The sequence below is a fragment of the Pan troglodytes genome, chromosome 7 (genome assembly GCF_028858775.2).
Source record: "Pan troglodytes isolate AG18354 chromosome 7, NHGRI_mPanTro3-v2.0_pri, whole genome shotgun sequence".
Taxonomy (NCBI): Eukaryota; Metazoa; Chordata; class Mammalia; order Primates; family Hominidae; genus Pan; species Pan troglodytes.
In genome coordinates this window covers 61,261,640-61,274,763 of record NC_072405.2, presented here as the reverse complement: position 1 = coordinate 61,274,763, position 13,124 = coordinate 61,261,640, and the positions used below count along the sequence as shown (strand labels likewise).

Sequence of the window (13,124 nt, the reverse complement as noted above, 5' to 3'; positions counted from 1 at the left end):
ATGATCCTTGTGAGCAAAAATAGGTCAGTATCCTCTTGTTTTGACTGGATCAGAGTGTTCAGGCAAAGCAGTAATCAAACTCCTTTTTCCATTTACTGTTGTTGTATAGATCTGGTCCCTTGGCCAGTCACAGTGGCTCAAGCCTGTAATCTCAACACTTGGGGAGGCCGAGACAGGTGAATTACCTGAGGTCAGGAGTTTGAGACCAGCCTGGCCAACGTGCTGAAACCCTGTCTCTACTAAAAAATACAAAAAATTGGCTGGGCGTGGTGGTGGGTGCGTGTAATCAAAGCTGCTCGGGAGGCTGAAGCAGGAGAATTCCTTGAACCCAGGAGGCAGAGGTTGCAGTGAGCTGAGATCACGCCATTGCACTCTAGCCTGGGCAACAAGAGCAAAATTCCATCTCAAAAAAAAAAAAAGATCTGGTCCTTCACACATTGTTATATACATAAGGTTGTACAGCCATTTGAGAAAGAGACCAGTTATGTCTGTTTCCCTAAACAACTGGCTTGAGAGTCCAATTTATACAACTTACTTGTAGAATCTTTAGTAATTAGGCACTTTGGGTGTCACCTAGGTCAACCTCCCTCTTAATGCAGTGACAGGTCCAGGGAAATTCAATTCAAGTAAAGATTTCACGTTTCATGCCTGCAGTGGTTGTTGTTAAACATTGAGATTGAGAGTGTAGTCTGAGAATAAGAAAACCTTGAATATCCTTTATATTGGTTAGATGTTGGTGCAATTTGTTTTTGTGTATACATGTTTACTTATAGGAAACAGTAATTTTCATTATTGGCAATTGTTTCTGTGTTCCCTTTATTTAGTAAAGCATATTTAATGTTTATGCCTTGCCATGGATACAGGGTGGTCATATCAGACATTGTTTGTATGTTCTGCTCATGTTAATGGATTGGCTGCAAATAAGATATGCCAGTGACCAATAAGATATGCTTAGTCCACACTTAATTAAGAACATGTTGCTGATTTTTTTTTTCTTTTCTTTTTGTTTTTTCTAAAGATAGTCTTGCTCTGTTGCCTAGGCTGGAGTGCTGTGGCACAGTCTCTGCTTGCTGCGGCCTCAACCTCCCAGGTTCAAGCCATCCTCCTGCCTCAGCGCCCCCACCCCACCCCCCCATAACTGGGACTACAGGTGTGCGTCACCACACCTGGATAATTTTCGTATATTTGTAGATATGGAGTCTCACCATGTTGCCCAGGTTGGTCTGGAACTCTTGATCTCAAGCAATCCACCTGCCTTGGCCTCCCAAGGGTGCTGCCAGTGCACCCAGCATGTTGCTGATTTTCTTTGAGACATAGTGGCAAAGAAAATTTTCTCAGCTCTGTCTTACCACAGTGAAAGACTGCCTTCAGAGTGTTTCAGTTACCTCTTCCCATCAATATGAGAAAAGATGAGTGTGAGGAATAGGTAGAGGGAAAAATTAAAGTTTTTTGTGTAGCATGAATTATGGGAGGGGATTATATAGGTAATTCTAGCATGCACATAGCTCTTGTATAGGCATTGTGCCAGTAGGTAGGTATTAGAGTAGACATGGTTCTTTATAGTAGCCTTTTATAAAATTGACTTGCTTTGGTGAAACAGCTCCTGGCAGCATTCAGACATTTTTATCCTGTTGTGTGGGTGCGGAAACACTGGGATTGTTCTATAAGCTTTCTTTTGTTTTTGTATTTTTATATATATATATATTTTTTTTTTTTTTTTTTGAGACGGAGATTCACTGCGGTGCAGTGGCAGAATCTCGGCTCACTGCAACCTCTGCCTCCCGGGTTCAAGTGATTCTCTTGCCTCAGCCTCCCAGGTAGCTGGGATTACAGGCATGTGCCACCATGCCCAGCTAATTTTGTATTTTTTTTTTTTTTTTTCCACTAGAGACGGTTTCACCATGTTGGCCAGGCTGGCCTTGAACTCCTGACCTCAAGTGATCCACCTGCCTTTCCCTTCCAAAGTGCTGGGATTACAGGCGTGAGCCACCATGCCCGGCTGTATTTTTATAATTCTTAATGGAAATCAAAAACATAGAAAGATAGGCAATAGAAGAATGAGCTATGATGTACCCATCATTTTGATTCAGTTATCATCACCTCATGGCCAATCTTGTTTTAGCTATACTTCCATCTGCTTCTCATTCTCTTGTTACTTTAGACCTGTAAATTTTGAAGAACAGATATCCCCTACAGTAGCCCTGTGAGGAAGATGTTATCTCTACTTTTGGGATGAGAAAATTGAATGTTAGGATAAATTTCTTTTCTAAAATCACCCAGCTTGTAAGTGGCAGAATAAGAATTTTAACCAGGTCTGTTAAGTTCTTCCTCTGCAGTCAGTTGTTTTTCCTTCTGTTTAGGTCAGATTATAACCAAGGAGGGTGGTGTATTCTGACAGCAGCTAAATGTTTTACTGGAGTATTACCAATTCAGTACCTACAGACACTTGTTAATTGTTTTGGGTTAGGGTTAGCTTAGAGTTAGATTTTTTTCCTTTCCTCTGCATTATTTTTGACCATTTAAAAAATCATATTGAAGGCCGGGTGCGCTGGTTCATGTCTGTAATCCCAGCACTTTGGGAGGCTGAGGCAGACAGATCACCTGAGGTGAGGAGTTCCAGACCAGCCTAGCCAACATGGCGAAACCCTGCCTTACTAAAAATACAAAACAATTAGCTGGGCGTGGTGGCAGGCGCCTGTAGTCCCAGCTACTCCCGAGGCTGAGGCAGGAGAATCACTTGAATTCGGGAAGGGGAGGTTGCAGTTCACTCCAGCCTGGGCGACAGACCGAGACTCTGTCTCCAAAAAAAAAAAAAAAAAAAAAAACCACCATTACATATTACATATACAGTTTTTGTTAATACTGTAAGCCTTATTAAAAGTTATTCTCTGGCCAGGCGCAGTGGCTCACACCTGTAATCCCAGCACTTTGGGAGGCTGAGGCGGGCGGATCACGAGGTCGGAGATCAAGACCATTCTGGCTAACACAGTGAAACCCCGTCTCTACTAAAAAATACAAAAAATTAGCTGGGCGTGGTGGCGGGCGCCTGTAGTCCCAGCTACCCGGGAGGCTGAGGCGAGAGAATGGCGTGAACCCGGGAGGCGGAGCTTCCGGTGAGCCAAGATGGCGCCACTGTACTCCAGCCTGGGCGACAGAGCGAGACTCCGTGTAAAAAAAAAAAAAAGTTATTCTCTCATATTTTAAAATTTCTATTCAAGACAACCCTGGGCAACATGGAGAAACGCCGTCTCTACAAAAAAATACAAAAAATTAGCTGGGCATGGTAGTGCATGCCTATAGTCCCAGTTACTTGAGAGGCTTAAGTGGGAGGATTGCTTGAGCCGGGGAGGTTGTGAGGTTGCTGTGAGCTGTGATCCCGCCACTATACTCTAGCCTGGGTGACAGGACGAGATCCTGTCTTAAAAAATGTATAAATAAATCAGATTTTTAATTTTTATCCATAACATTTTAAATCCTGTCTTAAAATATGAATAATAAAAGTATGGGTAGACAAATATTTGTTACTAATAAATGTAGGAAAGTGTCTTGTGTATGCTTTAACTATATTTCAAATTTTTTCCCTAAAATTGATTTCATGGTACAGTTATTGGCTTAAGGAAATGTGATTTTATAAAACCTTTGCTTACCTACCTCTACAAACACCAGTTGCTTTCCAGAAACATCATAATTATTTAAAATACATTCTGACCTGTAGTATGAATGTTGAATGTGATTAAAATAATACATTTTCTAGTGTTTTATTATGGAAATTTGCAAACATATACAAAAGTAGAGAGAATGTTACAGTGAACCTAATATAGCCATCTCACTTGCTTTAATAAGTACCAACATTTTGCCAATCTCACCTTTCTACTGCCCAGCTAATTCTGTTCTTTCCTTCCAGCCTTCCTTCCTTCGCTTATTTTTGCTAGACTAGTTTAAAGCAAGACTCAGGCATCATTTTACACACTAATTTTTCAGAGTTCATTTTCTGTTACTACAATGCCATTATCATCCAAACAAAAGTAATTCTAATTCTTTAGTGTAATCCGATACCCTGTCCATATTTAGTTTTGCCCATTTATCCCAAAAATGTTATTATACAGTTGTTTTAAGTCAGGATCCAGGATCCGAACAAGTTCACACATGGCATTTGTTTATTTTGTCTCGTCCATCTTTTTTAGTTTATAAAAAGTCTTCTTTTTTTTTTTTTTTTTAGAAACCATTTGTTGAAGAAACAGAGTCATTGTTCTGTGGAATGCTTATTCTGAATTTAGCTGATTCATCATAATGTTTGTCTTTTTCTTTATACTCCATATTTCCTAGAAACTGGAAACCGTAGGTACATATAGATGCTTGATTAAATTCAGGTTTACTTTTTCAAAAGTGGCCTGGGGTGGCAAGAAAACTTTATACTTGGGCTGTGTCCAGTTGAATCGCTGTTAGCTGGAGGTTTTCCATATAAATGGACGAAATACGTATCTTTTTTGTTTTGTTTTGTTTTTTGTTTTGAGACGGTCTCTCTCCCTTGCCCAGGCTGGAGTACAGTGGTGTGATCTTGGCTCACTGCATCCTCCATCCCCCAGGCTGAAACAATCCTCCCACCTCAGCCCTGCAAGTAGCTGGGAGTACAGGTGTGCACCATCATGCCTGGCTAATTTTTGTATATTTTGTAGAGACAGGGTTTTGCCATGTTACCCAGGCTGGTCTTGAACTCCTGAGCTCAAGCGATCAGCCTGCCTAGGCCTCCCAAAGTGCTGGAATTACAGGCATGAGCCACTGTGCCCAGCTATCCAAAATACATTTCATATAGGAAAGACAGTGCTTAATTTCTTTGCTTTTTAAGTTTTTATCATGGGTTCTATCTTAGCTCACTGAGGTTTTTTTTTTTTTTTTTTTTGAGTATCATTATGCAACATGGATTTTTATGGGTTTTTGCCATTCAGTTACTTGTACTCATTCTTTTGATGCTCAGACTGTCCCATCATAGCCAGTAGAAGCCTTTTAAAGTTGTTTTCGTTGCCTTTTTGACCTAATCTCTTTAGTCTTGCTTTATGGCATATTAAGATGTTCCAGGCTTATGTGATTGGTACATTTTCTACTTTAGACATTTAGCATTAGCCACTTCTCCAAAGGTTCTTTCTAGAAACCATAGTAGGCCGAGCATGGTGGCTCACACCTGTAATCCCAGCACTTTGGGAGGCCGAGGCGGGTGGATCATGAGGTCAGGAGTTCGAGACCATCCTGGCCATCATGGAGAAACTCTGTCTCTCTAAAAATACAAAAATTAGCCGGGCGTGGTGGTGGGTGCCTGTAATCCCAGCTACTTGGGAGGCTGAGGCAGGAGAATCGCTTGAACCCAGGAGGCAGAGGTTGCAGTGAGCCGAGGTTGTGCCATTGCGCTCCAGTCTGGGCGACAAGAGCAAGACTCCGTCTGAAAAACAAAACAAAAAAACCATAGTATGAGTGTGTAATGAGGTTAGCCAACTCTACAGTTAGAAGGAACAGTCCCACAAAACTGCCCTCATTTCAGATACTAGTGGCAAGTTTGGCGGTGCCCAGAAGCCACCCTCACTTCAAACCAGCTGACTACAAACTCACAGGTTCCCCATATCCACCCTCTCTTTGGAGAATTCACTGGAACAGGTCAGGGAATGAAGGAAAGCACTATACTCACAATTACACTTTTATTATAAGAGAAGGATACAAAAATTAAAATCAGGCAAAAGAAAATAGGCAGAGAGCAGAATCTGGAAGGGGTCCAAACTCAGAGCTTCTGGCCATCATTGCTGGTGGAGTCATAGACAGTGTTACCTTCTCTTGGCCACAACGCGTGACAGTATACACAGAGTATTGCTCACTAGGGAAGCTCACCTGAGTCTTTGGTGTCCAGAGTTTTTATTAGGGCTTGATCCTGTACTGTCCACATGACTGACCTTTAGTCTCTAGCCCTTTCTGGAGGTCAGACCAATGTCTTTAGTCAGTAGTTCCTCTGGAGGTCAGAACTTAACTGATACATGAGTCACGTTGCTACACTGACGTGACTGAAGCCCTAAGGCAAACAAACACAGTTCTATCTGTCAGGATATTACAGGGGCCTAGAGATCACCTCCCAGTAGCGAAGGGCAAAGTCCAGACCTTTCTTTGGTTAATGTTAATTTTTCACTGCCTGTTGTGCTGTGGGTACTTCTGGCTCTAGGTCTGTCAATGCCTTTTTTTCAGTGGAGCTATGGAATAAATGTTTTATGGAAAGAGAAAAATTCTTGTTTATACTAGTATTTCTAAAGTACTTTTTACTTCTTTATACATTTTATTTCTTTTGGGTTGAAAACCTTGGAATCTTAGGTCGAAAATCTTGCTTGCTTGGTAGGTGAAAAATACTGTCTTCTTTTTTGATTTGTATTTCTTTGATTACTGAAGAGGCCTCAAATATTTTCCACATTTGTTAACCACTTGATAACCTACTCATGCCCTTTGCCTATTTATCTATTGTGAGTCTTTGTGATTTTCTTATTAATTTATAGGAACTCCTACTAAAAAGCTAATAGTAATCCTTAGTCACTTGTTATTGTCATTTTCACCAGTAATCACATCTTTGGATGTTTGAATTAAATGATGGGTGGCAGGTATGGAAAATATCTTCTTCTTTTTGGTTTTCTACCCTTTCCTCTCCCACTAAGCTAGAATACCAGTCATTCTGTGATCAGTCCTGGGTCTGTCATCTGTTAGAAAGAAAACTGGGAAATTGGGCTTGTCTCTGGGCAGGACTTCTTTGTATTGTTGCTGTCACTTCCATATGATGGAAGTGCCGCTTACCAGGAGGTTCAGTCCTTCACTAGTAGATGCCTGGTATTAACTAAAGTATGTGCAGCTCTCACCGAAGTGGCTGTAGTTGCTTAAGCTTTGGAGGAAGAGGCACACACTTTCTCTCTAAAGGACCAGATAGTTAAGTATTTTAGGCTTTACTCTCCAAGAGGCAAAATTGAGGCTATGATGTATAGATGTTTAATGTAATAAGAGAGAAAACTCCTGCTGCGTCCCGTTTGTCCGGGATGAGCCATCCAGGATGGTGGGCATGTTTTGTGCCCAGTTGGCATCAGTTCGAGACTGTCTCCGGATCCACAGGGGACTACCCGGGGGGGATGAGCCTGGGAGTAGAGGCCAACACCATGTTATTTTCTGCTTTGAGAGCAGATCCTGAATCACCCTCCTCTTCTTCCTGAAAGCCTGGTGGGAGACCACGTGACCTGTTGGGTCTTCCACTCTAGAGCCAAGATTATACTCCTCACTGCCCTGCAGTTGCCAGCAGTAGGGTGGAGTTCCCTATTTGAAGGTGGCCCCAGTGTGTGCCCTGGCAGTGAAGTGTGTAAGGATGCAAAGGGGTAGCTGTCTGTGTTAAACACTCAGCTCTGTTCTTGGCTACGATAGGTAGGTTCTCCTCTATATGTTTCTTTAGCTGTGAAGTGTTCAGTATGCACATTTCTAGAGAATTCCACACTGCCAGGATGACCAGGTATGGAAAAATTTCTCTCTGCTACATGCCAAGATCACCTTTTCTTTTCTTAAAGTTAAAGGGTACATGTGCGGGATATATGGGTTTGTTACATAGGTAAACATGTGCCATGGTGGTTTGCTGCACAGATTATCCCATCACCTAAGTATTAAGCCCAGCATCCATTAGCTATTCTTCCTGATGCTGTCCCTCCTCCCACCCTTCACCCTCTGACAGGCCCCAGTGAGTGTTGTTTCCCCATCCTACCCCCGTGTGTCTATATGTTCTCATCAGTAACAGGATTGCTGGGTTAAATGGTATTTCTGCCTCAAGGTCTTTGAGGAATCGCCACACTGTCTTCCACAATGGTTGAACTAATTTACACTCCCACCAACAGTGTAAAAGCATTCCTTTTTCTCCACAACCTTGCCAGCATCTGTCTTTTTCTTTGACTTTTTAATAATATCCATTCTGACTGGTGTAAGATGATATATCATTATGGTTTTGCTTTACATTTCTCTAATGATCTTTGATGTTGAGCTTTTTTTTCATGTTTGTTGGCTACATGTATGTTTTCTTTTTCTTGTAAATTTGTTTAACTTCCTTGAAGATGCTGGATATTAGACCTTTGTCAGATGGATAGATTGCAAAAATTTTCTTCCATCCCGTAGGTTGTCTGTTCACTCTGATGATAGTTTGTTTTGCTGTGCAGAAGCTCTTTAGTTTAACTAGATTCCATTTGTCAATTTTTGCTTTTGTTGCAATTGCTTTTGGCTTTTTTGTCATGAAATCTTTGCTGTGCCTATGTCCTGAATGGTATTGCCTAGGTATTCTTCTAGGGTTTCATAGTTTTGGGTTTTACATTTAAGTCTTTAATCCATCTTGAGTTGATTTTTGTATGTGGTGTAAGGAAGGGATTCCGTTTCAGTTTTCTGCATATGGCTAGCCAAGACTCCAAGCACCGTTTATTAAATAGGGAATCCTTTCCCCATTGCTTGTTTCTGTCAGGTTTGTGGAAGATCAGGTGGTTGTAGGTGAAGATCGCCTTTTCATTTATGGACACAAGGAAATCTTGTTCTCTCAGGATCTGGGTCCATGCCATTTCTTGGATGATGACTTTGCTTTCCGTTGAAAACCTTACCTTGTCACATTTAAAGTGTTCTGTTATTCCACTCTTCTTACTTCATGTTGAAAGAGGTTTTTTTTGTATTGTATTTAGTAAAGGAAATTTTTTAAATGGTCACATAAAGGAGAAAATCTGCAAGGGGAAAAAAGTGTTGGTATTTCTAAAGGAATAGTAAAGTCCCAAGTCATAGAATATGCTTACTACATGTAGTCTTATTTAAGGGATTTTAATGTAGTATGTTCATGTTCTTTTTTCCCCCGTGATCCAGCTATGGATTTTAAGTTTTTACAACTTTCTTTCTATGTGACTTTAGGAAATAACTTCTTTGAGCCATAGTTTTGTCATATGAATGATGCGGATAATTCTTAACCTCTCTCACTATAGGATTTGTGAGAATATCATATACTTCATACAGTTCTTACTCATGTTTCCAGTCAATGGAAGCTATTGCTATGCCAACAGTATCATTATCTCTAAAGAATAAAAGCAAAGTGGAAGTATGTATTTTGGAACTTCATGTTTGTTTTTACTTTAAAAAAAAGATTTTTTGTAGCTTTTTTCCCCCTGAAAGTAGGTATCATGGAGTTTTATATAAATATAAAATTTTCATGTTGCCCACTATGATATTAAAATTCATGGGAGCAGACAGTTTTATTATTTTGTATTTTATTCCCTAAGTTAAGAAATGCCTGGTACCTAACTAGATTCTCAGGTGATATTTTTATTGAATGAATGAATTTATTGACCTGTGTTCACACCCCTGGCTAAGTTTACTTTTGTTTTGGTTTACTAAGTTTATTCCTTTAGACAAGTTTAATCTGAATTGTAATTTCTCATCTGCAAATGGAAACCCTAATGATATGAATGTATTACATGTAATGATAAATGAAGTCATGCATGTAAAGCTACTTAGCATAATGAGTGGTATACAATGAATAACTCAATAAGTATTAGCAATGATTATGATTACGATTTGATGTGCCATTTACTTAGGACATGTGGAGGAAAGAAGAGCATTTGTGGCCGTGAAAGCAATGAGCGTCACATTTCCTCACAGGTTACCGGTACTGGTAGACCCATGGGAAATGATGCCTTGTGTTAGTAGTTGGATTTTTCTCTGTTGTTCTTGGGTAGACTTTTGGTAGCTGGCAGTTAGTGAGGATGTAGAGAGTGAAAATATTTAGAAGAGGCTTCTGATTAAAGATGCCAGTCTTAGGACTATACACAATGGATGAAAACATGGGAAAATGATATTATCATTAACATCACTTAGGAGCTGTTAGAAATTTGTATACTGGAGTCAAATTTTAGGTTCTAGAGTCACAGTTATCAAAACTATCCTTGAAGTGGTTTAAATTAATTTTAACCTAGGTTCTGGAGCCAGTGTAATCAAAACTATCCTTAAAATAGTTTAAATTGTTCATCAAGTATGTAGACGAACTCATTCTCAAGTAGGTTTATTTCTTTCAGCTTTTTTTGGTCAGCATTGTTTATGATTATGGTTTCTTAGGGTGAGGTGTGTGCATGTCAAATGAAGAGATTAGTGTTTGTTTAAAGGCACACAGCTGCTACAGCTTATTGGAGTTTCCCTCAATTTGCTTTAAGTATCATGGAAGAGGAGAATGGAACTGAGGTCGTCTATACTCTTTAATGATTTCTAAAGCTTCTGATTGAAAGCAATATATTGGCTGTAGATCATGCAGAGGAAAAGCTGAACTGTCCCAGATTGGAAGAGATTAAATAGATATTATAGCTAAAAGCAATATGATGATCCTGAAATAAATCCTGGATCTGAGGGGCGGAAACTACAAAGGATATTATTGAGGCAGTAGTTTGAATATGGACTGTAGATTAGATAATAATAGTGCATCAGTGTTAAATTTTATGATTTGATAAATGTACTTTGGTTATGTAGGAGAAAATTCTTGCTGTTAGGTAAGACATTCTGAAGTATTTATGGATAAAGGGAAATTCTGTCTGCAAATTACAGTAGTTCAGGAAAAAATATATCCCTGTGTGTATACGTATGTGGAGAGAGAGCATGTATGGAGTGTGCACTGACACAAGTGATAAATAGAACACAAGTGTTCACAGTTGGTGATCTGAGTAAGGGGGACGGGAGTTCTTTGTACTATTCTTGTAATTTTTCTCTAACTGGAATTATATCAAAACAAAAGATAATATTCAAAGGAAAACGAGAAAACAAAAAACAATACAGTGATTATTATTGAAGATTTTGTGTTTAGTCTCACAAAAATGGTGTGTCTCCTTGTACTGCTTTACATCTTCTCAGTTTAGGCCTCTTCTTATCCCAACAATACCGTTTAAATGTAACCCCACGTGGAGGCCTCCTTTGATCACGTAAATCTAAAGTAAGTCGTTCTTCCTACCCACTCTTTTCTTTTGTGCGTTTATTACAGCTTATATCATGTTTGCTTTGTTCTTGTTTAATGCTGCTTTCTCCTTCAAGACTGAACTCCATGAGGACAAAGATTATGTCTGTTTTTTTCCCCACAGAATACCCAGTCCTGGCACATAATATCAATACACGTGTTTTGGATTTGGATGAATGAATGAATGAATGAATATCCCTTCCACTTTAGTCAGCATCCCTTAGCTGCCTAATCTCTGAGAAAACAAAATGCCTCCTTTTAAGCTGTAAGATAAAGCCTATGCTTTTGGATTTGGTATTCATTCACTCATTCATTCAGCAAATCTTTATTTAATACAGTCATCTGATTCCTGTTTATCTCTAGCTTCCTTTTGTTAACATCTCTCAGATCTGCATGACTTTTCTAGGTCTGCACCTTCTGGCCAGTCTTCTGTCAATCTGTTAAGTGCCTTTCATAGTTCCCTGTCACTCTCCACATATTTCTTAGAAAGTATCACATTTATGATAATTATGCCTACTTTCCCTGGCTGTAGATACTGCCTTTTTTTTTTTCTTTTGAGAAAGAGTCTGGCTCTTTCGCCTAGGCTGGAGTGCAGTGGTATGATCCCAGCTCACTGCAACCTCCGCCTCCCAGTTCAAGCAATTCTCCTGAGTCTGGAAGAAGATGTGTATGAGGCTAGGGCAGGTGGAAGGGGTGATCATAGCAGGCAGGGCAAATAGAATCCTAAGCGTGGAAAACTGCCCCATGAAGACTCAGAGACTTTAGCAGCTCGATTTGTTTAGGGAGTTCAAGCAGTGTGATATTTGGGACTGATAAGTTGGGGGAGGGGTAGAGGATGAGGGTGAAAAGTTGTGGTGGAAAGGAAGAGCATATTATATTTGCTGTCTTAGGTGTTATTGTCATTTAATAAAGCATTTAGAATAGTTTCCTGGAATATAATGAATACACAGTGGTAGCTGCTGCCCTAAAAGTCATAATCGTCTTGAGTTTTAAAGCAGCAGAAAAACTTGGATCAACCTACCTAGCATGTAGGAAGATTTCTTTGAAGGCAGCATGGAGGTTGACTGACTAGTGATTGAGGAAATCAGTGCAGGTTGAAAACAGGGTCTGATTTAAGGCAGTAGGGATAGAAATAGGGATATCGTGTCATTAAGTATTTAAATGTTAGAATTTACAGGACAGATTTGCTGATGTTCATATGTCTCTTAGGAGGAAGACAGATCTAGGATAATATGTGAGAGATTGGGTGAATCTAGACTTCATCAACAAAGAGAAATGAAAAATTAAAGCAAGGAGATTTAAGGGGCAGAGCTCAGTTTTAGAAACAATAATGTTGAAGAAATGCATATAGGAGATTGATTTGGATTTGTTGAGTTTGAGAGGGATTGGATAGATAGTTTAGGAGAGATTTGGGAGTCAGCAATCAACAGTGGTGGTAGCAGCAGCTATGGGAGTAAGTGAGCTCTACTACAAAGGTAAGGTGGCTGAGATCCCTCCCAAACTTTGCAGAGTTGACTTATCTGCCAAATACCACATTTTTTCTTTGACATCCTATTGGGGGAACCCACCCCCAATATTTCACTGTAGGCTGTATTTTCCATTAGTGTTGGCCGGCTGAGAAATAAAGAGAGACAGTATAAATAGAGGAATTTTACAGCTGGGCCGCCGGGGGCGACATCACATATCGGTAGGACAGTGATGCCCGCATAAGCCTCAAAACCAGCAAGTTTTTATTAAGGGTTTCAAAAGGGGAGAGGGTGTAAGAACAGGGAGTAGGTACAAGATCACATGCTTCAAAGGACAAAAAGCAGAACTAATAAGAGTCTAACAAAGATCACATGCTTCTGAGGGAACAGGACAAAAGACAAAAGCAGAACTACTGATAAGGGTCTATGTTCAGCCATGCATGTATTACCTTGATAAACATCTTAAACAACAGAAAACAGGGTTTGAGAGCAGAGAACCAGTCTGACCACAGATTTACCAGGGCGGAGTTTTTCCCCACTGTAGTAAGCCTGAGGGTACTGCAGGAGACCAGGGTGTATCTGAGTCCTTATCTCAACCGCATAAGACAGGCGTTCCCAGAGCAGCCATTTATAGACCTCCCCCCAGG

At 40.1% G+C, this 13,124-nt stretch overlaps 1 protein-coding gene across 8 annotated transcripts in view; it reads left to right on the top strand.

Annotated features, from left to right (window-relative positions):
* Positions 1-13,124, top strand: part of RB1CC1 (RB1 inducible coiled-coil 1) — a 92,085-nt gene that overhangs the window by 12,926 nt on the left and 66,035 nt on the right. The gene's annotated exons all lie outside the window — the stretch shown is intronic.